Genomic DNA, 25,989 nt, shown 5'->3' with positions numbered 1-25,989 from the left:
CCCGCAGCGCGTCTGAATGGTCTAAGACTCTCATTATGATTATCCACTAAAAGTTTTAACGTGGTGTCATTCTGGACTAAAAGCACAATGTTTTGAATAGGAATGAATTCTGCGCATGTGCGTGAACTCGACTTCTAAAATTTCTCTTGAATATAGAAATATTTTGACATAAAATTTTATTTTAGTAGTATAAGATTTGGAAAAGTTCGTAGTAAGTGTGGGAATAAAGGATAAAAATATTTTTAAAAAATGTAAAAAAAAGAAAAGAAAAATATATTTAAAAAGTTCTCAAGTTCGAGACTCGAACTGAAGACCAGCAAAACTAGATATCTCGTGCTGCCGATCTGGCCACGGAGCTTCGTACCAGCAGCGCGTCTGAATGGTCTAAGACTCTCATTATGATTATCCACTAAAAGTTTTAACGTGGTGTCATTCTGGTCTAAAAGCACAATGTTTCGAATAGGAATGAATTCTGCGCATGTGCGTGAACTCGACTCCTAAAATTTCTCTTGAATATAGAAATATTTTGACATAAAAATTTATTTTAGTAGTATAAGATTTGGAAAAGTTCGTAGTAAGTGTGGGAATAAAGGATAAAAATATCTTAAAAAAATGTAAAAAAAAGAAAAGAAAAATATATTGAAAAAGTTCTCAGTTTCGAGACTCGAACTGAAGACCAGCAAAACTAGATGGATCGTGCTGCCGATCTGGCCACGAAGCTTCGTACCCGCAAGGCGTCTGAATGGTCTAAGACTCTCATTATGATTATCCACTAAAAAAATTAACGTGGTGTCATTCTGGTCTAAAAGCACAATGTTTTGAATAGAAATGAATTCTGCGCATGTGCGTGAACTCGACTCCTAAAATTTCTCTTGAATATAGAAATATTTTGACATAAAATTTTATTTTAGTAGTATAAGATTTGGAAAAGTTCGTAGTAAGTGTGGGAATAAAGGATAAAAATATCTAAGAAAAATGTAAAAAAAAGAAAAGAAAAATATATTTAGAAAGTTCTCAGTTTCGAGACTCGAACTGAAGACCAGCAAAACTAGATGGCTCGTGCTGCCGATCTGGCCACGAAGCTTCGTACCTGCAGCGCATCTGAATGGTCTAAGACTCTCATTATGATTATCAACTAAAAGTTTTAACGTGGTGTCATTCTGGTCTAAAAGCACAATGTTTTGAATAGGAATGAATTCTGCGCATGTGCGTGAACTCGACTCATAAAATTTCTCTTCAATATAGAAATATTTTGAATTAAAATTTTATTTTAGTAGTATAAGATTTGGAAAAGTTCGTAGTAAGTGTGGGAATAAAGGATAAAAATATCTAAGAAAAATGTAAAAAAAAGAAAAGAAAAATATATTTAAAAAGTTCTCAGTTTCGAGACTCGAACTGAAGACCAGCAAAACTAGATGGCTCCTGCTGCTGATCTGGCCACGAAGCGTCGTACCCGCAGCGCATCTGAATGGTCTAAGACTCTCATTATGATTATCAACTAAAAGTTTTAACGTGGTGTCATTCTGGTCTAAAAGCACAATGTTTTGAATAGAAATGAATTCTGCGCATGTGCGTGATCTCGACTCCTAAAATTTCTCTTGAATATAGAAATATTTTGACATAAAATTTTATTTTAGTAGTATAAGATTTGGAAAAGTTCGTAGTAAGTGTGGGAATAAAGGATAAAAATATTTTTAAAAAATGTAAAAAAAAGAAAAGAAAAATATATTTAAAAAGTTCTCAGTTTCGAGACTCGAACTGAAGACCAGCAAAACTAAATGGCTCGTGCTGCCGATCTGACCACGAAGCTTCGTACCTGCAGCGCATCTGAATGGTCTAAGACTCTCATTATGATTATCAACTAAAAGTTTTAACGTGGTGTCATTCTGGTCTAAAAGCACAATGTTTTGAATAGGAATGAATTCTGCGCATGTGCGTGAACTCGAGTCCTAAAATTGCTCTTGAATATAGAAATATTTTGACATAAAATTTTATTTTAGTAGTATAAGATTTGGAAAAGTTCGTAGTAAGTGTGGGAATAAAGGATAAAAATATCTAAAAAAATGTAAAAAAAGAAAAGAAGAATATATTTAAAAAGTTCTCAGTTTCGAGACTCGAACTGAAGACCAGCAAAACTAGATGGCTCGTGCTGCCGATCTGGCCACGAAGCTTCGTAACTGCAGCCCGTCTGAATGGTCTAAGACTCTCATTATGATTATCCACTAAAAGTTTTAACGTGGTGTCATTCTGGTCTAAAAGCACAATGTTTTGAATAGGAATGAATTCTGCGCATGTGCGTGAACTCGACTCCTAAAATTTCTCTTGAATATAGAAATATTTTGACATAAAATTTTATTTTAGTAGTATAAGATTTGGAAAAGTTCGTATTAAGTGTGGGAATAAAGGATAAAAATATCTAAAATAAAACTTAAAAAAAAGAAAAGAAAAATATATTAAAAAGTTCTCAGTTTCGAGACTCGAACTGAAGACCAGCAAAACTAGATGTCTCGTGCTGCCGATCTGACCAAGAAGCTTCGTACCCGCAGCGCGTCTGAATGGTCTAAGACTCTCATTATAATCATGACATTTTCTATTTCGGTATGCCTTTCTTCTGTGCGATTTTTCAATGTAATATATAATTCTTTAAATAATGATGTGTGCTGTTCTTTCAGTGACTGCAACATGAAATTTATTGTTGCATTAGCTGTTATTAGAATCTCTTCGACATAATGCCTCAATAGTCAGTTTTATTGGAAATAGAGCTGATATAGTTCTGGATATTAAGTCGAATTCACTATCTGAAAAATTAATTTACCGGTTTAAGTCGATTATTGCTTTTTGGATTGGATTTCTCAGTTTCAAAAATCGTTCCATCATTAGGAGTAAACTGTTGTTTTAGAATCTAATATTAACATATATTCTGTTTTATTTTCAGTTAGTATATATTTTAGTAATATATCCTTTTTATAGGGGAACGTTTAAATATTTTAACAACTTTATAAATTATAAATTATAGGAACTTTATAAATTATAGCAAGCAATTCTTGATAGGTTCATATTTCATCCTCATTAGCAATATCTTCTTCAACAATTACATTGTCATTATCTTCATTGTCAATATCACTCTCACTCTTACTCTTTTCTAAGTTGGGTTCCGAAGTTTCTATATCCGCAGTATTTGGATTCTTCTGTTCTTTATATTTTTGGTATAATACATCTATTACTCCTAATTGAATTCCATGTGCATAGCACAACTGCTGATTTGCACCAATCCATTTTCCAACTTTTTTCATAATTGTTGCTCCATCAGTCGTTATGGATACAACATCTTCTTTCAAGGATAATCCATGTTTCGCTCATTTAGATTTAAGCAATTAACTTAGCCATTAATTAGCTAATTAATTTCGCCCGTTATGGAGACATAAAAACAAAAACGTATACTATATTGCTATGTTCGCGATACCGGAATATATATTGGAAACAATTTTAAAAATTTCTAGTAAATACCGAAAAACCGGTATTTAAACTTGTGAATACCGGTATTACAAAATTGTACAAATGGCTCAAAATACCGGTATTCGGAATCCCGGTATACCGGTATTGCAATCCCTAACCACAATGTTTTGAATAGGAATGAATTCTGCGCATGTGCGTGAACTCGACTCCTAAAATTTCTCTTGAATATAGAAATATTTTGACATAAAATTTTATTTTAGTAGTATAAGATTTGGAAAAGTTCGTAGTAAGTGTGGGAATAAAGAATAAAAATATCTAAGAAAAATGTAAAAAAAAAGAAAAGAAAAATATATTTAAAAAGTTCTTAGTTTCGAGACTCGAACAGAAGACCAGCAAAACTAGATGGCTCGTGCTGCCGATCTGGCCACGAAGCTTCGTACCCGCAGCGCGTCTGAATGGTCTAAGACTCTCATTATGATTATCCACTAAAAGTTTTAACGTGGTGTCATTCTGGTCTAAAAGCACAATGTTTTGAATAGGAATGAATTCTGCGCATGTGCGTGAACTCGACTTCTAAAATTTCTCTTGAATATAGAAATATTTTGACATAAAATTTTATTTTAGTAGTATAAGATTTGGAAAAGTTCGTAGTAAGTGTGGGAATAAAGGATAAAAATATCTAAGAAAAATGTAAAAAAAAGAAAAGAAAAATATATTTAAAAAGTTCTCAGTTTCGAGACTCGAACTGAAGACCAGCAAAACTAGATAGCTCGTGCTGCCGATCTGGCCACGAAGCTTCGTACCTGCAGCGCATCTGAATGGTCTAAGACTCTTATTATGATTATCAACTAAAAGTTTTAACGTGGTGTCATTCTGGTCTAAAAGCACAATGTTTTGAATAGGAATGAATTCTGCGCATGTGCGTGAACTCGACTCATAAAATTTCTCTTCAATATAGAAATATTTTGACATAAAATTTTATTTTAGTAGTATAAGATTTGGAAAAGTTCGTAGTAAGTGTGGGAATAAAGGATAAAAATATTTTTAAAAAATGTAAAAAAAAGAAAAGAAAAATATATTTAAAAAGTTCTCAGTTTCGAGACTCGAACAGAAGACCAGCAAAACTAGATGGCTCGTGCTGCCGATCTTTTCACGAAGCTTCGTACCCGCAGCGCGTCTGAATGGTCTAAGACTCTCATTATGATTATCCACTAAAAGTTTTAACGTGGCGTCATTCTGGTCTAAAAGCACAATGTTTTGAATAGAAATGAATTCTGCGCATGTGCGTGAACTCGACTCCTAAAATTTCTCTTGAATATAGAAATATTTTGACATAAAATTTTATTTTAGTAGTATAAGATTTGGAAAAGTTCGTAGTAAGTGTGGGAATAAAGGATAAAAATATCTAAGAAAAATGTAAAAAAAAGAAAAGAAAAATATATTGAAAAAGTTCTCAGTTTCGAGACTCGAACTGAAGACCAGCAAAACTAGATGGCTCGAGCTGCCGATCTGGCCACGAAGCTTCGTGCCAGCAGCGCGTCTGAATGGTCTAAGACTCTCATTATGATTATCCACTAAAAGTTTTAACGTGGTGTCATTCTGGTCTAAAAGCACAATGTTTCGAATAGGAATGAATTCTGCGCATGTGCGTGAACTCGACTCCTAAAATTTCACTTGAATATAGAAATATTTTGACATAAAAATTTATTTTAGTAGTATAAGATTTGGAAAAGTTCGTAGTAAGTGTGGGAATAAAGGATAAAAATATCTTAAAAAAATGTAAAAAAAAGAAAAGAAAAATATATTGAAAAAGTTCTCAGTTTCGAGACTCGAACTGAAGACCAGCAAAACTAGATGGATCGTGCTGCCGATCTGGCCACGAAGCTTCGTACCCGCAAGGCGTCTGAATGGTCTAAGACTCTCATTATGATTATCCAATAAAAAAATTAACGTGGTGTCATTCTGGTCTAAAAGCACAATGTTTTGAATAGAAATGAATTCTGCGCATGTGCGTGAACTCGACTCCTAAAATTTCTCTTGAATATAGAAATATTTTGACATAAAATTTTATTTTAGTAGTATAAGATTTGGAAAAGTTCGTAGTAAGTGTGGGAATAAAGGATAAAAATATTTTTAAAAAATGTAAAAAAAAGAAAAGAAAAATATATTTAAAAAGTTCTCAGTTTCGAGACTCGAACTGAAGACCAGCAAAACTAGATGGCTCGTGCTGCCGATCTGGCCACGAAGCTTCGTACCTGCAGCGCATCTGAATGGTCTAAGACTCTCATTATGATTATCAACTAAAAGTTTTAACGTGGTGTCATTCTGGTCTAAAAGCACAATGTTTTGAATAGGAATGAATTCTGCGCATGTGCGTGAACTCGACTCATAAAATTTCTCTTCAATATAGAAATATTTTGACATAAAATTTTATTTTAGTAGTATAAGATTTGGAAAAGTTCGTAGTAAGTGTGGGAATAAAGGATAAAAATATCTAAAAAAAATGTAAAAAAAAAGAAAAGAAAAATATATTTAAAAAGTTCTCAGTTTCGAGACTCGAACTGAAGACCAGCAAAACTGGATGGCTCCTGCTGCCGATCTAGCCACGAAGCTTCATACCCGCAGCGCGTCTGAATGGTCTAAGACTCTCATTATGATTATCCACTAAAAGTTTTAACGTGGTGTCATTCTGGACTAAAAGCACAATGTTTTGAATAGGAATGAATTCTGCGCATGTGCGTGAACTCGACTTCTAAAATTTCTCTTGAATATAGAAATATTTTGACATAAAATTTTATTTTAGTAGTATAAGATTTGGAAAAGTTCGTAGTAAGTGTGGGAATAAAGGATAAAAATATTTTTAAAAAATGTAAAAAAAAGAAAAGAAAAATAGATTTAAAAAGTTCTCAAGTTCGAGACTCGAACTGAAGACCAGCAAAACTAGATATCTCGTGCTGCCGATCTGGCCACGGAGCTTCGTACCGGCAGCGCGTCTGAATGGTCTAAGACTCTCATTATGATTATCCACTAAAAGTTTTAACGTGGTGTCATTCTGGTCTAAAAGCACAATGTTTCGAATAGGAATGAATTCTGCGCATGTGCGTGAACTCGACTCCTAAAATTTCTCTTGAATATAGAAATATTTTGACATAAAAATTTATTTTAGTAGTATAAGATTTGGAAAAGTTCGTAGTAAGTGTGGGAATAAAGGATAAAAATATCTTAAAAAAATGCAAAAAAAAAAAAGAAAAATATATTGAAAAAGTTCTCAGTTTCGAGACTCGAACTGAAGACCAGCAAAACTAGATGGATCGTGCTGCCGATCTGGCCACGAAGCTTCGTACCCGCCAGGCGTCTGAATGGTCTAAGACTCTCATTATGATTATCCACTAAAAAAATTAACGTGGTGTCATTCTGGTCTAAAAGCCCAATGTTTTGAATAGAAATGAATTCTGCGCATGTGCGTGAACTCGACTCCTAAAATTTCTCTTGAATATAGAAATATTTTGACATAAAATTTTATTTTAGTAGTATAAGATTTGGAAAAGTTCGTAGTAAGTGTGGGAATAAAGGATAAAAATATTTTTAAAAAATGTAAAAAAAAGAAAAGAAAAATATATTTAAAAAGTTCTCAGTTTCGAGACTCGAACTGAAGACCAGCAAAACTAGATGGCTCGTGCTGCCGATCTGGCCACGAAGCTTCGTACCTGCAGCGCATCTGAATGGTCTAAGACTCTCATTATGATTATCAACTAAAAGTTTTAACGTGGTGTCATTCTGGTCTAAAAGCACAATGTTTTGAATAGGAATGAATTCTGCGCATGTGCGTGAACTCGACTCATAAAATTTCTCTTCAATATAGAAATATTTTGACATAAAATTTTATTTTAGTAGTATAAGATTTGGAAAAGTTCGTAGTAAGTGTGGGAATAAAGGATAAAAATATCTAAAAAAAATGTAAAAAAAAAGAAAAGAAAAATATATTTAAAAAGTTCTCAGTTTCGAGACTCGAACTGAAGACCAGCAAAACTGGATGGCTCCTGCTGCCGATCTGGCCACGAAGCGTCGTACCCGCAGCGCGTCTGAATGGTCTAAGACTCTCATTATGATTATCTACTAAAAGTTTTTACGTGGTGTCATTCTGGTCTAAAAGCACAATGTTTTGAATAGGAATGAATTCTGCGCATGTGCGTGAACTCGACTCCTAAAATTTCTCTTCAATATAGAAATATTTTGACATAAAATTTTATTTTAGTAGTATAAGATTTGGAAAAGTTCGTGGTAACTGTGGGAATAAAGGATAAAAATATCTAAGAAAAATGTAAAAAAAAAGAAAAGAAAAATATATTTAAAAAGTTCTCAGTTTCGAGACTCGAACTGAAGACCATCAAAACTAGATGGCTCCTGCTGCCGATCTGGCCACGAAGCGTCGTACCCGCAGCGCGTCTGAATGGTCTAAAACTCTCATTATGATTATCCACTAAAAGTTTTAACGTGGTGTCATTCTGGTCTAAAAGCACAATGTTTTGAATACGACTGAATTCAGCGCATGTGCATGAACTCGACTCCTAAAATTTCTGTTGAATATAGAAATATTTTGACATAAAATTTTATTTTACTAGTATAAGATTTGGAAAAGTTCGTAGTAAGTGTGGGAATAAAGGATAAAAATATCTAAAAAAAATGTAAAAAAAGAAAAGAAAAATATATTGAAAAAGTTCTCAGTTTCGAGACTCAAACTGAAGACCAGCAAAACTAGATGGCTCGTACTGCCGATCTGGCCACGAAGCTTCGTACCCGCATCGCGTGTGAATGGTCTAAGACTCTCATTATGATTATCCACTAAAAGTTTTAACGTGTTGTCATTCTTGTCCAAAAGCACAATGTTTTGAATAGGAATGAATTCTGCGAATGTGCGTGAACTCGACTCCTAAAATTTCTCTTGAATATAGAAATATTTTGACATAAAATTTTATTTTACTAGTATAAGATTTGGAAAAGTTCGTAGTAAGTGTGGGAATAAAGGATAAAAATATCTAAAAAAAATGTAAAAAAAAAAAAAAAGAAAAATATATTTAAAAAGTTCTCAGTTACGAGACTCGAACTGAAGACCAGCAAAACAAGATGGCTCGTGCTGCCGATCTGGCCACGAAGCTTCGTACCTGCAGCGCGTCTGAATTGTCTAAGACTCTCATTATGATTATCCACTAAAAGTTTTAACGTGGTGTCATTCTGGTCTAAAAGCACAATGTTTTGAATAGGAATGAATTCTGCGCATGTGCGTGAACTCGAGTCCTAAAATTTCTCTTGAATATAGAAATGTTTTGACATAAAATTTTATTTTACTAGTATAAGATTTGGAAAAGTTCTTAGGAAGTGTGGGAATAAAGGATAAAAATATCTTAAAAAATGTAAAAAAAAGAAAAGAAAAATATATTGAAAAAGTTCTCAGTTTCGTGACTCGAACTGAAGACCAGCAAAACTAGATGGCTCGTGCTGCCGATCTGGCCACGAAGCTTCATACCCGCAGCGCGTCTGAATGGTCTAAGACTCTCATTATGATTATCCACTAAAAGTTTTAACGTGGTGTCATTCTGGACTAAAAGCACAATGTTTTGAATAGGAATGAATTCTGCGCATGTGCGTGAACTCGACTTCTAAAATTTCTCTTGAATATAGAAATATTTTGACATAAAATTTTATTTTAGTAGTATAAGATTTGGAAAAGTTCGTAGTAAGTGTGGGAATAAAGGATAAAAATATTTTTAAAAAATGTAAAAAAAAGAAAAGAAAAATATATTTAAAAAGTTCTCAAGTTCGAGACTCGAACTGAAGACCAGCAAAACTAGATATCTCGTGCTGCCGATCTGGCCACGGAGCTTCGTACCAGCAGCGCGTCTGAATGGTCTAAGACTCTCATTATGATTATCCACTAAAAGTTTTAACGTGGTGTCATTCTGGTCTAAAAGCACAATGTTTCGAATAGGAATGAATTCTGCGCATGTGCGTGAACTCGACTCCTAAAATTTCTCTTGAATATAGAAATATTTTGACATAAAAATTTATTTTAGTAGTATAAGATTTGGAAAAGTTCGTAGTAAGTGTGGGAATAAAGGATAAAAATATCTTAAAAAAATGTAAAAAAAAGAAAAGAAAAATATATTGAAAAAGTTCTCAGTTTCGAGACTCGAACTGAAGACCAGCAAAACTAGATGGATCGTGCTGCCGATCTGGCCACGAAGCTTCGTACCCGCAAGGCGTCTGAATGGTCTAAGACTCTCATTATGATTATCCACTAAAAAAATTAACGTGGTGTCATTCTGGTCTAAAAGCACAATGTTTTGAATAGAAATGAATTCTGCGCATGTGCGTGAACTCGACTCCTAAAATTTCTCTTGAATATAGAAATATTTTGACATAAAATTTTATTTTAGTAGTATAAGATTTGGAAAAGTTCGTAGTAAGTGTGGGAATAAAGGATAAAAATATCTAAGAAAAATGTAAAAAAAAGAAAAGAAAAATATATTTAGAAAGTTCTCAGTTTCGAGACTCGAACTGAAGACCAGCAAAACTAGATGGCTCGTGCTGCCGATCTGGCCACGAAGCTTCGTACCTGCAGCGCATCTGAATGGTCTAAGACTCTCATTATGATTATCAACTAAAAGTTTTAACGTGGTGTCATTCTGGTCTAAAAGCACAATGTTTTGAATAGGAATGAATTCTGCGCATGTGCGTGAACTCGACTCATAAAATTTCTCTTCAATATAGAAATATTTTGAATTAAAATTTTATTTTAGTAGTATAAGATTTGGAAAAGTTCGTAGTAAGTGTGGGAATAAAGGATAAAAATATCTAAGAAAAATGTAAAAAAAAGAAAAGAAAAATATATTTAAAAAGTTCTCAGTTTCGAGACTCGAACTGAAGACCAGCAAAACTAGATGGCTCCTGCTGCTGATCTGGCCACGAAGCGTCGTACCCGCAGCGCATCTGAATGGTCTAAGACTCTCATTATGATTATCAACTAAAAGTTTTAACGTGGTGTCATTCTGGTCTAAAAGCACAATGTTTTGAATAGAAATGAATTCTGCGCATGTGCGTGATCTCGACTCCTAAAATTTCTCTTGAATATAGAAATATTTTGACATAAAATTTTATTTTAGTAGTATAAGATTTGGAAAAGTTCGTAGTAAGTGTGGGAATAAAGGATAAAAATATTTTTAAAAAATGTAAAAAAAAGAAAAGAAAAATATATTTAAAAAGTTCTCAAGTTCGAGACTCGAACTGAAGACCAGCAAAACTAGATATCTCGTGCTGCCGATCTGGCCACGGAGCTTCGTACCAGCAGCGCGTCTGAATGGTCTAAGACTCTCATTATGATTATCCACTAAAAGTTTTAACGTGGTGTCATTCTGGTCTAAAAGCACAATGTTTCGAATAGGAATGAATTCTGCGCATGTGCGTGAACTCGACTCCTAAAATTTCTCTTGAATATAGAAATATTTTGACATAAAAATTTATTTTAGTAGTATAAGATTTGGAAAAGTTCGTAGTAAGTGTGGGAATAAAGGATAAAAATATCTTAAAAAAATGTAAAAAAAAGAAAAGAAAAATATATTGAAAAAGTTCTCAGTTTCGAGACTCGAACTGAAGACCAGCAAAACTAGATGGATCGTGCTGCCGATCTGGCCACGAAGCTTCGTACCCGCAAGGCGTCTGAATGGTCTAAGACTCTCATTATGATTATCCACTAAAAAAATTAACGTGGTGTCATTCTGGTCTAAAAGCACAATGTTTTGAATAGAAATGAATTCTGCGCATGTGCGTGAACTCGACTCCTAAAATTTCTCTTGAATATAGAAATATTTTGACATAAAATTTTATTTTAGTAGTATAAGATTTGGAAAAGTTCGTAGTAAGTGTGGGAATAAAGGATAAAAATATCTAAGAAAAATGTAAAAAAAAGAAAAGAAAAATATATTTAGAAAGTTCTCAGTTTCGAGACTCGAACTGAAGACCAGCAAAACTAGATGGCTCGTGCTGCCGATCTGGCCACGAAGCTTCGTACCTGCAGCGCATCTGAATGGTCTAAGACTCTCATTATGATTATCAACTAAAAGTTTTAACGTGGTGTCATTCTGGTCTAAAAGCACAATGTTTTGAATAGGAATGAATTCTGCGCATGTGCGTGAACTCGACTCATAAAATTTCTCTTCAATATAGAAATATTTTGAATTAAAATTTTATTTTAGTAGTATAAGATTTGGAAAAGTTCGTAGTAAGTGTGGGAATAAAGGATAAAAATATCTAAGAAAAATGTAAAAAAAAGAAAAGAAAAATATATTTAAAAAGTTCTCAGTTTCGAGACTCGAACTGAAGACCAGCAAAACTAGATGGCTCCTGCTGCTGATCTGGCCACGAAGCGTCGTACCCGCAGCGCATCTGAATGGTCTAAGACTCTCATTATGATTATCAACTAAAAGTTTTAACGTGGTGTCATTCTGGTCTAAAAGCACAATGTTTTGAATAGAAATGAATTCTGCGCATGTGCGTGATCTCGACTCCTAAAATTTCTCTTGAATATAGAAATATTTTGACATAAAATTTTATTTTAGTAGTATAAGATTTGGAAAAGTTCGTAGTAAGTGTGGGAATAAAGGATAAAAATATTTTTAAAAAATGTAAAAAAAAGAAAAGAAAAATATATTTAAAAAGTTCTCAGTTTCGAGACTCGAACTGAAGACCAGCAAAACTAAATGGCTCGTGCTGCCGATCTGACCACGAAGCTTCGTACCTGCAGCGCATCTGAATGGTCTAAGACTCTCATTATGATTATCAACTAAAAGTTTTAACGTGGTGTCATTCTGGTCTAAAAGCACAATGTTTTGAATAGGAATGAATTCTGCGCATGTGCGTGAACTCGAGTCCTAAAATTGCTCTTGAATATAGAAATATTTTGACATAAAATTTTATTTTAGTAGTATAAGATTTGGAAAAGTTCGTAGTAAGTGTGGGAATAAAGGATAAAAATATCTAAAAAAATGTAAAAAAAGAAAAGAAGAATATATTTAAAAAGTTCTCAGTTTCGAGACTCGAACTGAAGACCAGCAAAACTAGATGGCTCGTGCTGCCGATCTGGCCACGAAGCTTCGTAACTGCAGCCCGTCTGAATGGTCTAAGACTCTCATTATGATTATCCACTAAAAGTTTTAACGTGGTGTCATTCTGGTCTAAAAGCACAATGTTTTGAATAGGAATGAATTCTGCGCATGTGCGTGAACTCGACTCCTAAAATTTCTCTTGAATATAGAAATATTTTGACATAAAATTTTATTTTAGTAGTATAAGATTTGGAAAAGTTCGTATTAAGTGTGGGAATAAAGGATAAAAATATCTAAAATAAAACTTAAAAAAAAGAAAAGAAAAATATATTAAAAAGTTCTCAGTTTCGAGACTCGAACTGAAGACCAGCAAAACTAGATGTCTCGTGCTGCCGATCTGACCAAGAAGCTTCGTACCCGCAGCGCGTCTGAATGGTCTAAGACTCTCATTATAATCATGACATTTTCTATTTCGGTATGCCTTTCTTCTGTGCGATTTTTCAATGTAATATATAATTCTTTAAATAATGATGTGTGCTGTTCTTTCAGTGACTGCAACATGAAATTTATTGTTGCATTAGCTGTTATTAGAATCTCTTCGACATAATGCCTCAATAGTCAGTTTTATTGGAAATAGAGCTGATATAGTTCTGGATATTAAGTCGAATTCACTATCTGAAAAATTAATTTACCGGTTTAAGTCGATTATTGCTTTTTGGATTGGATTTCTCAGTTTCAAAAATCGTTCCATCATTAGGAGTAAACTGTTGTTTTAGAATCTAATATTAACATATATTCTGTTTTATTTTCAGTTAGTATATATTTTAGTAATATATCCTTTTTATAGGGGAACGTTTAAATATTTTAACAACTTTATAAATTATAAATTATAGGAACTTTATAAATTATAGCAAGCAATTCTTGATAGGTTCATATTTCATCCTCATTAGCAATATCTTCTTCAACAATTACATTGTCATTATCTTCATTGTCAATATCACTCTCACTCTTACTCTTTTCTAAGTTGGGTTCCGAAGTTTCTATATCCGCAGTATTTGGATTCTTCTGTTCTTTATATTTTTGGTATAATACATCTATTACTCCTAATTGAATTCCATGTGCATAGCACAACTGCTGATTTGCACCAATCCATTTTCCAACTTTTTTCATAATTGTTGCTCCATCAGTCGTTATGGATACAACATCTTCTTTCAAGGATAATCCATGTTTCGCTCATTTAGATTTAAGCAATTAACTTAGCCATTAATTAGCTAATTAATTTCGCCCGTTATGGAGACATAAAAACAAAAACGTATACTATATTGCTATGTTCGCGATACCGGAATATATATTGGAAACAATTTTAAAAATTTCTAGTAAATACCGAAAAACCGGTATTTAAACTTGTGAATACCGGTATTACAAAATTGTACAAATGGCTCAAAATACCGGTATTCGGAATCCCGGTATACCGGTATTGCAATCCCTAACCACAATGTTTTGAATAGGAATGAATTCTGCGCATGTGCGTGAACTCGACTCCTAAAATTTCTCTTGAATATAGAAATATTTTGACATAAAATTTTATTTTAGTAGTATAAGATTTGGAAAAGTTCGTAGTAAGTGTGGGAATAAAGAATAAAAATATCTAAGAAAAATGTAAAAAAAAAGAAAAGAAAAATATATTTAAAAAGTTCTTAGTTTCGAGACTCGAACAGAAGACCAGCAAAACTAGATGGCTCGTGCTGCCGATCTGGCCACGAAGCTTCGTACCCGCAGCGCGTCTGAATGGTCTAAGACTCTCATTATGATTATCCACTAAAAGTTTTAACGTGGTGTCATTCTGGTCTAAAAGCACAATGTTTTGAATAGGAATGAATTCTGCGCATGTGCGTGAACTCGACTTCTAAAATTTCTCTTGAATATAGAAATATTTTGACATAAAATTTTATTTTAGTAGTATAAGATTTGGAAAAGTTCGTAGTAAGTGTGGGAATAAAGGATAAAAATATCTAAGAAAAATGTAAAAAAAAGAAAAGAAAAATATATTTAAAAAGTTCTCAGTTTCGAGACTCGAACTGAAGACCAGCAAAACTAGATAGCTCGTGCTGCCGATCTGGCCACGAAGCTTCGTACCTGCAGCGCATCTGAATGGTCTAAGACTCTTATTATGATTATCAACTAAAAGTTTTAACGTGGTGTCATTCTGGTCTAAAAGCACAATGTTTTGAATAGGAATGAATTCTGCGCATGTGCGTGAACTCGACTCATAAAATTTCTCTTCAATATAGAAATATTTTGACATAAAATTTTATTTTAGTAGTATAAGATTTGGAAAAGTTCGTAGTAAGTGTGGGAATAAAGGATAAAAATATTTTTAAAAAATGTAAAAAAAAGAAAAGAAAAATATATTTAAAAAGTTCTCAGTTTCGAGACTCGAACAGAAGACCAGCAAAACTAGATGGCTCGTGCTGCCGATCTTTTCACGAAGCTTCGTACCCGCAGCGCGTCTGAATGGTCTAAGACTCTCATTATGATTATCCACTAAAAGTTTTAACGTGGCGTCATTCTGGTCTAAAAGCACAATGTTTTGAATAGAAATGAATTCTGCGCATGTGCGTGAACTCGACTCCTAAAATTTCTCTTGAATATAGAAATATTTTGACATAAAATTTTATTTTAGTAGTATAAGATTTGGAAAAGTTCGTAGTAAGTGTGGGAATAAAGGATAAAAATATCTAAGAAAAATGTAAAAAAAAGAAAAGAAAAATATATTGAAAAAGTTCTCAGTTTCGAGACTCGAACTGAAGACCAGCAAAACTAGATGGCTCGAGCTGCCGATCTGGCCACGAAGCTTCGTACCAGCAGCGCGTCTGAATGGTCTAAGACTCTCATTATGATTATCCACTAAAAGTTTTAACGTGGTGTCATTCTGGTCTAAAAGCACAATGTTTCGAATAGGAATGAATTCTGCGCATGTGCGTGAACTCGACTCCTAAAATTTCTCTTGAATATAGAAATATTTTGGCATAAAATTTTATTTTAGTAGTATAAGATTTGTAAAAGTTCGTAGTAAGTGTGGGAATAAAGGATAAAAATATCTAAGAAAAATGTAAAAAAAAGAAAAGAAAAATATATTTAAAAAGTTCTCAGTTTCGAAACTCCAACTGAAGACCAGCAAAACTAAATGGCTCGTGCTGCCGATCTGGCCACGAAGCTTCATACCTGCAGCGCATCTGAATGGTCTAAGACTCTCATTATGATTATCAACTAAAAGTTTTAACGTGGTGTCATTCTGGTCTAAAAGCACAATGTTTTGAATAGGAATGAATTCTGCGCATGTGCGTGAACTCGACTCATAAAATTTCTCTTCAATATAGAAATATTTTGACATAAAATTTTATTTTAGTAGTATAAAATTTGGAAAAGTTCGTAGTAAGTGTGGGAATAAAGGATAAAAATATCTTTAAAAAATGTAAAAAAAAGAAAAGAAAAATATATTGAAAAAGTTCTCAGTTTCGAGACTCGAACTGAAGACCAGAAAAACTAGATAACTCGTGCTGCCGATCTGGCCACGAAGCTTCGTACCCGCAACGCGTCTGAATGGTCTAAGACTCTCATTATGATTATCCACTAAAAAAATTAACGTGGTCTCATTCTGGTCTAAAAGCACAATGTTTTGAATAGAAATGAATTCTGCGCATGTGCGTGAACTCGACTCCTAAAATTTCTCTTGAATATAGAAATATTTTGACATAAAATTTTATTTTAGTAGTATAAGATTTGGAAAAGTTCGTAGTAAGTGTGGGAATAAAGGATAAAAATATCTAAGAAAAATGTAAAAAAAAGAAAAGAAAAATATATTGAAAAAGTTCTCAGTTTCGAGACTCGAACTGAAGACCAGCAAAACTAGATGGCTCGAGCTGCCGATCTGGCCACGAAGCTTCGTACCCGCATCGCGTGTGAATGGTCTAAGACTCTCTTTATGATTATCCACTAAAAGTTTTAACGTGTTGTCATTCTTGTCCAAAAGCACAATGTTTTGAATAGGAATGAATTCTGCGAATGTGCGTGAACTCGACTCCTAAAATTTCTCTTGAATACAGAAATATTTTGACATAAAATTTTATTTTACTAGTATAAGATTTGGAAAAGTTCGTAGTAAGTGTGGGAATAAAGGATAAAAATATCTAAAAAAAATGTAAAAAAAAAAAAAAAGAAAAATATATTTAAAAAGTTCTCAGTTACGAGACTCGAACTGAAGACCAGCAAAACAAGATGGGTCGTGCTGCCGATCTGGCCACGAAGCTTCTTACCTGCAGCGCGTCTGAATTGTCTAAGACTCTCATTATGATTATCCACTAAAAGTTTTAACGTGGTGTCATTCTGGTCTAAAAGCACAATGTTTTGAATAGGAATGAATTCTGCGCATGTGCGTGAACTCGAGTCCTAAAATTGCTCTTGAATATAGAAATATTTTGACATAAAATTTTATTTTAGTAGTATAAGATTTGGAAAAGTTCGTAGTAAGTGTGGGAATAAAGGATAAAAATATCTAAAAAAATGTAAAAAAAGAAAAGAAGAATATATTTAAAAAGTTCTCAGTTTCGAGACTCGAACTGAAGACCAGCAAAACTAGATGGCTCGTGCTGACGATCTGGCCACGAAGCTTCGTAACTGCAGCCCGTCTGAATGGTCTAAGACTCTCATTATGATTATCCACTAAAAGTTTTAACGTGGTGTCATTCTGGTCTAAAAGCACAATGTTTTGAATAGGAATGAATTCTGCGCATGTGCGTGAACTCGACTCCTAAAATTTCTCTTGAATATAGAAATATTTTGACATAAAATTTTATTTTAGTAGTATAAGATTTGGAAAAGTTTGTATTAAGTGTGGGAATAAAGGATAAAAATATCTAAAATAAAACTTAAAAAAAAGAAAAGAAAAATATATTAAAAAGTTCTCAGTTTCGAGACTCGAACTGAAGACCAGCAAAACTAGATGTCTCGTGCTGCCGATCTGACCAAGAAGCTTCGTATCCGCAGCGCGTCTGAATGGTCTAAGACTCTCATTCTGATTATCCACTAAAAGTTTTAACGTGGTGTCATTCTGGTCTAAAAGCACAATGTTTTGAATAGGAAATTATTCTGCGCATGTGTGTGAACTCGACTCCTAAAATTTCTCTTGAATATAGAAATATTTTGACATAAAATTTTATTTTACTAGTATAAGATTTGGAAAAGTTCGTAGTAAGTGTGGGAATAAAGGATAAAAATATCTAAAAAAAATGTAAAAAAAAGAAAAGAAAAATATATTGAAAAAGTTCTCAGTTTCGAGACTCGAACTGAAGACCAGCAAAACTAAGTAACTCGTGCTGCCGATCTGGCCACGAAGCTTCGTACCCGCAACGCTTCTGAATGGTCTAAGACTCTCATTATGATTATCCACTAAAAAAATTAACGTGGTGTCATTCTGGTCTAAAAGCACAATGTTTTGAATAGAAATGAATTCTGCGCATGTGCGTGAACTCGACTCCTAAAATTTCTCTTGAATATAGAAATATTTTGACATAAAATTTTATTTTAGTAGTATAAGATTTGTAAAAGTTCGTAGTAAGTGTGGGAATAAAGGATAAAAATATCTAAGAAAAATGTAAAAAAAAGAAAAGAAAAATATATTTAAAAAGTTCTCAGTTTCGAAACTCGAACTGACGACCAGCAAAACTAAATGGCTCGTGCTGCCGATCTGGCCACGAAGCTTCATACCTGCAGCGCATCTGAATGGTCTAAGACTCTCATTATGATTATCAACTAAAAGTTTTAACGTGGTGTCATTCTGGTCTAAAAGCACAATGTTTTGAATAGGAATGAATTCTGCGCATGTGCGTGAACTCGACTCATAAAATTTCTCTTCAATATAGAAATATTTTGACATAAAATTTTATTTTAGTAGTATAAGATTTGGAAAAGTTCGTAGTAAGTGTGGGAATAAAGGATAAAAATATTTTTAAAAAATGTAAAAAAAAGAAAAGAAAATATATTTAAAAAGTTCTCAGTTTCGAGACTCGAACAGAAGACAAGCAAAACTATATGGCTCGTGCTGCCGATCTGGCCACGAAGCTTCGTACCGGCATCGCGTCTGAATGGTCTAAGACTCTCATTATGATTATCCACTAAAAGTTTTAACGTGGTGTCATTCTGGTCTAAAAGCACAATGTTTCGAATAGGAATGAATTCTGCGCATGTGCGTGAACTCGACTCCTAAAATTTCTCTTGAATATAGAAATATTTTGACATAAAATTTTATTTTAGTAGTATAAAATTTGGAAAAGTTCGTAGTAAGTGTGGGAATAAAGGATAAAAATATCTTTAAAAAATGTAAAAAAAAGAAAAGAAAAATATATTGAAAAAGTTCTCAGTTTCGAGACTCGAACTGAAGACCAGAAAAACTAGATAACTCGTGCTGCCGATCTGGCCACGAAGCTTCGTACCCGCAACGCGTCTGAATGGTCTAAGACTCTCATTATGATTATCCACTAAAAAAATTAACGTGGTGTCATTCTGGTCTAAAAGCACAATGTTTTGAATAGAAATGAATTCTGCGCATGTGCGTGAACTCGACTCCTAAAATTTCTCTTGAATATAGAAATATTTTGACATAAAATTTTATTTTAGTAGTATAAGATTTGTAAAAGTTCGTAGTAAGTGTGGGAATAAAGGATAAAAATATCTAAGAAAAATGTAAAAAAAAGAAAAGAAAAATATATTTAAAAAGTTCTCAGTTTCGAAACTCGAACTGACGACCAGCAAAACTAAATGGCTCGTGCTGCCGATCTGGCCACGAAGCTTCATACCTGCAGCGCATCTGAATGGTCTAAGACTCTCATTATGATTATCAACTAAAAGTTTTAACGTGGTGTCATTCTGGTCTAAAAGCACAATGTTTTGAATAGGAATGAATTCTGCGCATGTGCGTGAACTCGACTCATAAAATTTCTCTTCAATATAGAAATATTTTGACATAAAATTTTATTTTAGTAGTATAAGATTTGGAAAAGTTCGTAGTAAGTGTGGGAATAAAGGATAAAAATATTTTTAAAAAATGTAAAAAAAAGAAAAGAAAATATATTTAAAAAGTTCTCAGTTTCGAGACTCGAACAGAAGACAAGCAAAACTATATGGCTCGTGCTGCCGATCTGGCCACGAAGCTTCGTACCGGCATCGCGTCTGAATGGTCTAAGACTCTCATTATGATTATCCACTAAAAGTTTTAACGTGGTGTCATTCTGGTCTAAAAGCACAATGTTTCGAATAGGAATGAATTCTGCGCATGTGCGTGAACTCGACTCCTAAAATTTCTCTTGAATATAGAAATATTTTGACATAAAATTTTATTTTAGTAGTATAAAATTTGGAAAAGTTCGTAGTAAGTGTGGGAATAAAGGATAAAAATATCTTTAAAAAATGTAAAAAAAAGAAAAGAAAAATATATTGAAAAAGTTCTCAGTTTCGAGACTCGAACTGAAGACCAGAAAAACTAGATAACTCGTGCTGCCGATCTGGCCACGAAGCTTCGTACCCGCAACGCGTCTGAATGGTCTAAGACTCTCATTATGATTATCCACTAAAAAAATTAACGTGGTGTCATTCTGGTCTAAAAGCACAATGTTTTGAATAGAAATGAATTCTGCGCATGTGCGTGAACTCGACTCCTAAAATTTCTCTTGAATATAGAAATATTTTGACATAAAATTTTATTTTAGCAGTATAAGATTTGGAAAAGTTCGTAGTAAGTGTGGGAATAAAGGATAAAAATATCTAAGAAAAATGTAAAAAAAAGAAAAGAAAAATATATTTAAAAATTCTCAGTTTCGAGACTCGAACTGAAGACCAGCAAAACTAGATGGCTCGTGCTGCCGATCTGGCCACGAAGCTTCGTACCTGCAGCGCATCTGAATGGTCTAAGACTCTCATTATGATTATCAACTAAAAGTTTTAACGTGGTGTCATTCTGGTCTAAAAGCACAATGTTTTGAATAGGAATGAATTCTGCGCATGTGCGTGAACTCGACTCCTAAAATTTCTGTTGAATATAGAAATATTTTGACATAAAATTTTATTTTAGTAGTATAAGATTTGGAAAAGTTCTTAGTAAGTGTGGGAATAAAGGATAAAAATATCTTTAAAAAATGTAAAAAAAAAAGAAAAGAAAAATATATTGAAAAAGTTCTCAGTTTCGAGACTCGAACTGAAGACCAGCAAAACTAGATGGCTCGTGCTGCCGATCTTTTCACGAAGCTTCGTACCCGCAACGCGTCTGAATGGTCTAAGACTCTCATTATGATTATCCACTAAAAAAATTAACGTGGTGTCATTCTGGTCTAAAAGCACAATGTTTTGAATAGATATGAATTCTGCGCATGTGCGTGAACTCGACTCATAAAATTTCTCTTCAATATAGAAATATTTTGACATAAAATTTTATTTTAGTAGTATAAGATTTGGAAAAGTTCGTAGTAAGTGTGGGAATAAAGGATAAAAATATCTAAGAAAAATGTAAAAAAAAGAAAAGAAAAATATATTTAAAAAGTTCTCAGTTTCGAGACTCGAACTGAAGACCATCAAAACTAGACGGCTCCTGCTGCCGATATGGCCACGAAGCGTCGTACCCGCAGCGCGTCTGAATGGTCTAAGACTCTCATTATGATTATCCACTAAAAGTTTTAACGTGGTGTCATTCTGGTCTAAAAGCACAATGTTTTGAATAGGAATGAATTCTGCGCATGTGCGTGATCACGACTCCTAAATTTTCTCTTGAATATAGAAATATTTTGACATAAAATTTTATTTTAGTAGTATAAGATTTGGAAAAGTTCGTAGTAAGTGTGGGAATAAAGGATAAAAATATCTAAAAAAAATGTAAAAAAAGAAAAGAAAAATATATTGAAAAAGTTCTCAGTTTCGAGACTCGAACTGAAGACCAGCAAAACTAGATGGCTCGTGCTGCCGATCTGGCCACGAAGCTTCGTACCCGCAGCGCGTCTGAATGGTCTAAGACTCTCATTATGATTATCTACTAAAAGTGTTAACGTGGTGTCATTCTGGTCTAAAAGCACAATTTTTTGAATAGGAATGAATTCTGCACATGTGCGTGAAATCGACTCCTAAAATTTCTCTTGAATATAGAAATATTTCGACATAAAATTTTATTTTAGTAGTATAAGATTTGGAAAAGTTCGTAGTAAGTGTGGGAATAAAGGATAAAAATATCTAAAAAAAATTTTAAAAAAAAGAAAAGAAAAATATATTTAAAAAGTTCTCAGTTTCGAGACTCGAACTGAAGACCATCAAAACTAGATGGCTCCTGCTGCCAATCTGGAAACAAAGCTTCATACCCGCAGCGCGTCTGAATGGTCTAAGACTCTCATTATGATTATCCACTAAAAGTTTTAACGTGGTGTCATTCTGGTCTAAAAGCACAATGTTTTGAATACGACTGAATTCTGCGCATGTGCATGAACTCGACTCCTAAAATTTCTGTTGAATATAGAAATATTTTGACATAAAATTTTATTTTAGTAGTATAAGATTTGTAAAAGTTCGTAGTAAGTGTGGGAATAAAGGATAAAAATATCTAAGAAAAATGTAAAAAAAAGAAAAGAAAAATATATTTAAAAAGTTCTCAGTTTCGAAACTCGAACTGAAGACCAGCAAAACTAAATGGCTCGTGCTGCCGATCTGGCCACGAAGCTTCATACCTGCAGCGCATCTGAATGGTCTAAGACTCTCATTATGATTATCAACTAAAAGTTTTAACGTTGTGTCATTCTGGTCTAAAAGCACAATGTTTTGAATAGGAATGAATTCTGCGCATGTGCGTGAACTCGACTCATAAAATTTCTCTTCAATATAGAAATATTTTGACATAAAATTTTATTTAAGTAGTATAAGATTTGGAAAAGTTCGTAGTAAGTGTGGGAATAAAGGATAAAAATATTTTTAAAAAATGTAAAAAAAAGAAAAGAAAATATATTTAAAAAGTTCTCAGTTTCGAGACTCGAACAGAAGACAAGCAAAACTATATGGCTCGTGCTGCCGATCTGGCCACGAAGCTTCGTACCGGCATCGCGTCTGAATGGTCTAAGACTCTCATTATGATTATCCACTAAAAGTTTTAACGTGGTGTCATTCTGGTCTAAAAGCACAATGTTTCGAATAGTAATGAATTCTGCGCATGTGCGTGAACTCGACTCCTAAAATTTCTCTTGAATATAGAAATATTTTGACATAAAATTTTATTTTAGTAGTATAAAATTTGGAAAAGTTCGTAGTAAGTGTGGGAATAAAGGATAAAAATATCTTTAAAAAATTTAAAAAAAAGAAAAGAAAAATATATTGAAAAAGTTCTCAGTTTCGAGACTCGAACTGAAGACCAGAAAAACTAGATAACTCGTGCTGCCGATCTGGCCACGAAGCTTCGTACCCGCAACGCGTCTGAATGGTCTAAGACTCTCATTATGATTATCCACTAAAAAAATTAACGTGGTGTCATTCTGGTCTAAAAGCACAATGTTTTGAATAGAAATGAATTCTGCGCATGTGCGTGAACTCGACTCCTAAAATTTCTCTTGAATATAGAAATATTTTGACATAAAATTTTATTTTAGCAGTATAAGATTTGGAAAAGTTCGTAGTAAGTGTGGGAATAAAGGATAAAAATATCTAAGAAAAATGTAAAAAAAAGAAAAGAAAAATATATTTAAAAATTCTCAGTTTCGAGACTCGAACTGAAGACCAGCAAAACTAGATGGCTCGTGCTGCCGATCTGGCCACGAAGCTTCGTACCTGCAGCGCATCTGAATGGTCTAAGACTCTCATTATGATTATCAACTAAAAGTTTTAACGTGGTGTCATTCTGGTCTAAAAGCACAATGTTTTGAATAGGAATGAATTCTGCGCATGTGCGTGAACTCGACTCATAAAATTTCTCTTCAATATAGAAATATTTTGACATAAAATTTTATTTTAGTAGTATAAGTTTTGGAAAAGTTCTTAGTAAGTGTGGGAATAAAGGATAAAAATATCTTAAAAAAATGTAAAAAAAAGAAAAGAAAAATATATTGAAAAAGTTCTCAGTTTCGTGACTCGAACTGAAGACCAGCAAAACTAGATGGCTCGTGCTGCCGATCTGGCCACGAAGCTTCATACCCGCAGCGCGTCTGAATGGTCTAACACTCTCATTATGATTATCTACTAAAAGTTTTTACGTGTTGTCATTCTGGTCTAAAAGCACAATGTTTTGAATAGGAATGAATTCTGCGCATGTGCGTGAACTCGACTCCTAAAATTTCTGTTGAATATAGAAATATTTTGACATAAAATTTTATTTTAGTAGTATAAGATTTGGAAAAGTTCTTAGTAAGTGTGGGAATAAAGGATAAAAATATCTTTAAAAAATGTAAAAAAAAGAAAAGAAAAATATATTGAAAAAGTTCTCAGTTTCGAGACTCGAACTGAAGACCAGCAAAACTAGATGGCTCGTGCTGCTGATCTTTTCACGAAGCTTCGTACCCGCAACGCGTCTGAATGGTCTAAGACTCTCATTATGATTATCCACTAAAAAAATTAACGTGGTGTCATTCTGGTCTAAAAGCACAATGTTTTGAATACGACTGAATCAACGCATGTGCATGAACTCGACTCCTAAAATTTCTGTTGAATATAGAAATATTTTGACATAAAATTTTATTTTAGTAGTATAAGATTTGGAAAAGTTCGTAGTAAGGGTGGGAATAAAGGATAAAAATATCTAAAAAAAATGTAAAAAAAAGAAAAGAAAAATATATTGAAAAAGTTCTCAGTTTCGAGACTTGAACTGGAGACCAGCAAAACTAGATGGCTCGTGCTGCCGATCTATCCACGAAGCTTCGTACCCGCAGCGCGTCTGAAGGGTCTAAGACTCTCATTATGATTATCCACTAAAAGTTTTAACGTGGTGTCATTCTGGTCTAAAAGCACAATGTTTTGAATAGGAATGAATTCTGCGCATGTGCGTGATCACGACTCCTAAATTTTCTCTTGAATATAGAAATATTTTGACATAAAATTTTATTTTAGTAGTATAAGATTTGGAAAAGTTCGTAGTAAGTGTGGGAATAAAGGATAAAAATATCTAAAAAAAATGTAAAAAAAGAAAAGAAAAATATATTGAAAAAGTTCTCAGTTTCGAGACTCGAACTGAAGACCAGCAAAACTAGATGGCTCGTGCTGCCGATCTGGCCACGAAGCTTCGTACCCGCAGCGCGTCTGAATGGTCTAAGACTCTCATTATGATTATCCACTAAAAGTTTTAACGTGGTGTCATTCTGGTCTAAAAGCACAATGTTTTGAATAGGAATGAATTCTGCGCATGTGCGTGATCACGACTCCTAAAATTTCTCTTGAATATAGAAATATTTTGACATAAAATTTTATTTTAGTAGTATAAGATTTGGAAAAGTTCGTAGTAAGTGTGGGAATAAAGGATAAAAATATCTAAGAAAAATGTAAAAAAAAGAAAAGAAAAATATATTGAAAAAGTTCTCAGTTTCGAGACTCGAACTGAAGACCAGCAAAACTAGATGGCTCGTGCTGCCGATCTGGCCACGAAGCTTCGTACCCACAGCGCGTCTGAATGGTCTAAGACTCTCATTATGATTATCTACTAAAAGTTTTTACGTGTTGTCATTCTGGTCTAAAAGCACAATGTTTTGAATAGGAATGAATTCTGCGCATGTGCGTGAACTCGACTCCTAAAATTTCTGTTGAATATAGAAATATTTTGACATAAAATTTTATTTTAGTAGTATAAGATTTGGAAAAGTTCTTAGTAAGTGTGGGAATAAAGGATAAAAATATCTTTAAAAAATGTAAAAAAAAAGAAAAGAAAAATATATTGAAAAAGTTCTCAGTTTCGAGACTCGAACTGAAGACCAGCAAAACTAGATGGCTCGTGCTGCCGATCTTTTCACGAAGCTTCGTACCCGCAACGCGTCTGAATGGTCTAAGACTCTCATTATGATTATCCACTAAAAAAATTAACGTGGTGTCATTCTGGTCTAAAAGCACAATGTTTTGAATAGGAATGAATTCTGCGCATGTGCGTGAACTCGACTCATAAAATTTCTCTTCAATATAGAAATATTTTGACATAAAATTTTATTTTAGTAGTATAAGATTTGGAAAAGTTCGTAGTAAGTGTGGGAATAAAGGATAAAAATATCTAAGAAAAATGTAAAAAAAAGAAAAGAAAAATATATTTTAAAAGTTCTCAGTTTCGAGACTCGAACTGAAGACCATCAAAACTAGATGGCTCCTGCTGCCGATCTGGCCACGAAGCGTCGTACCCGCAGCGCGTCTGAATGGTCTAAGACTCTCATTATGATTATCCACTAAA

This window comes from Argiope bruennichi, chromosome 8 (genome assembly GCF_947563725.1).
Source record: "Argiope bruennichi chromosome 8, qqArgBrue1.1, whole genome shotgun sequence".
Lineage (NCBI taxonomy): Eukaryota > Metazoa > Arthropoda > Arachnida > Araneae > Araneidae > Argiope > Argiope bruennichi.
The sequence above is the reverse complement of the archived record's forward strand: the minus strand, read 5'-3'. Positions refer to the sequence as shown.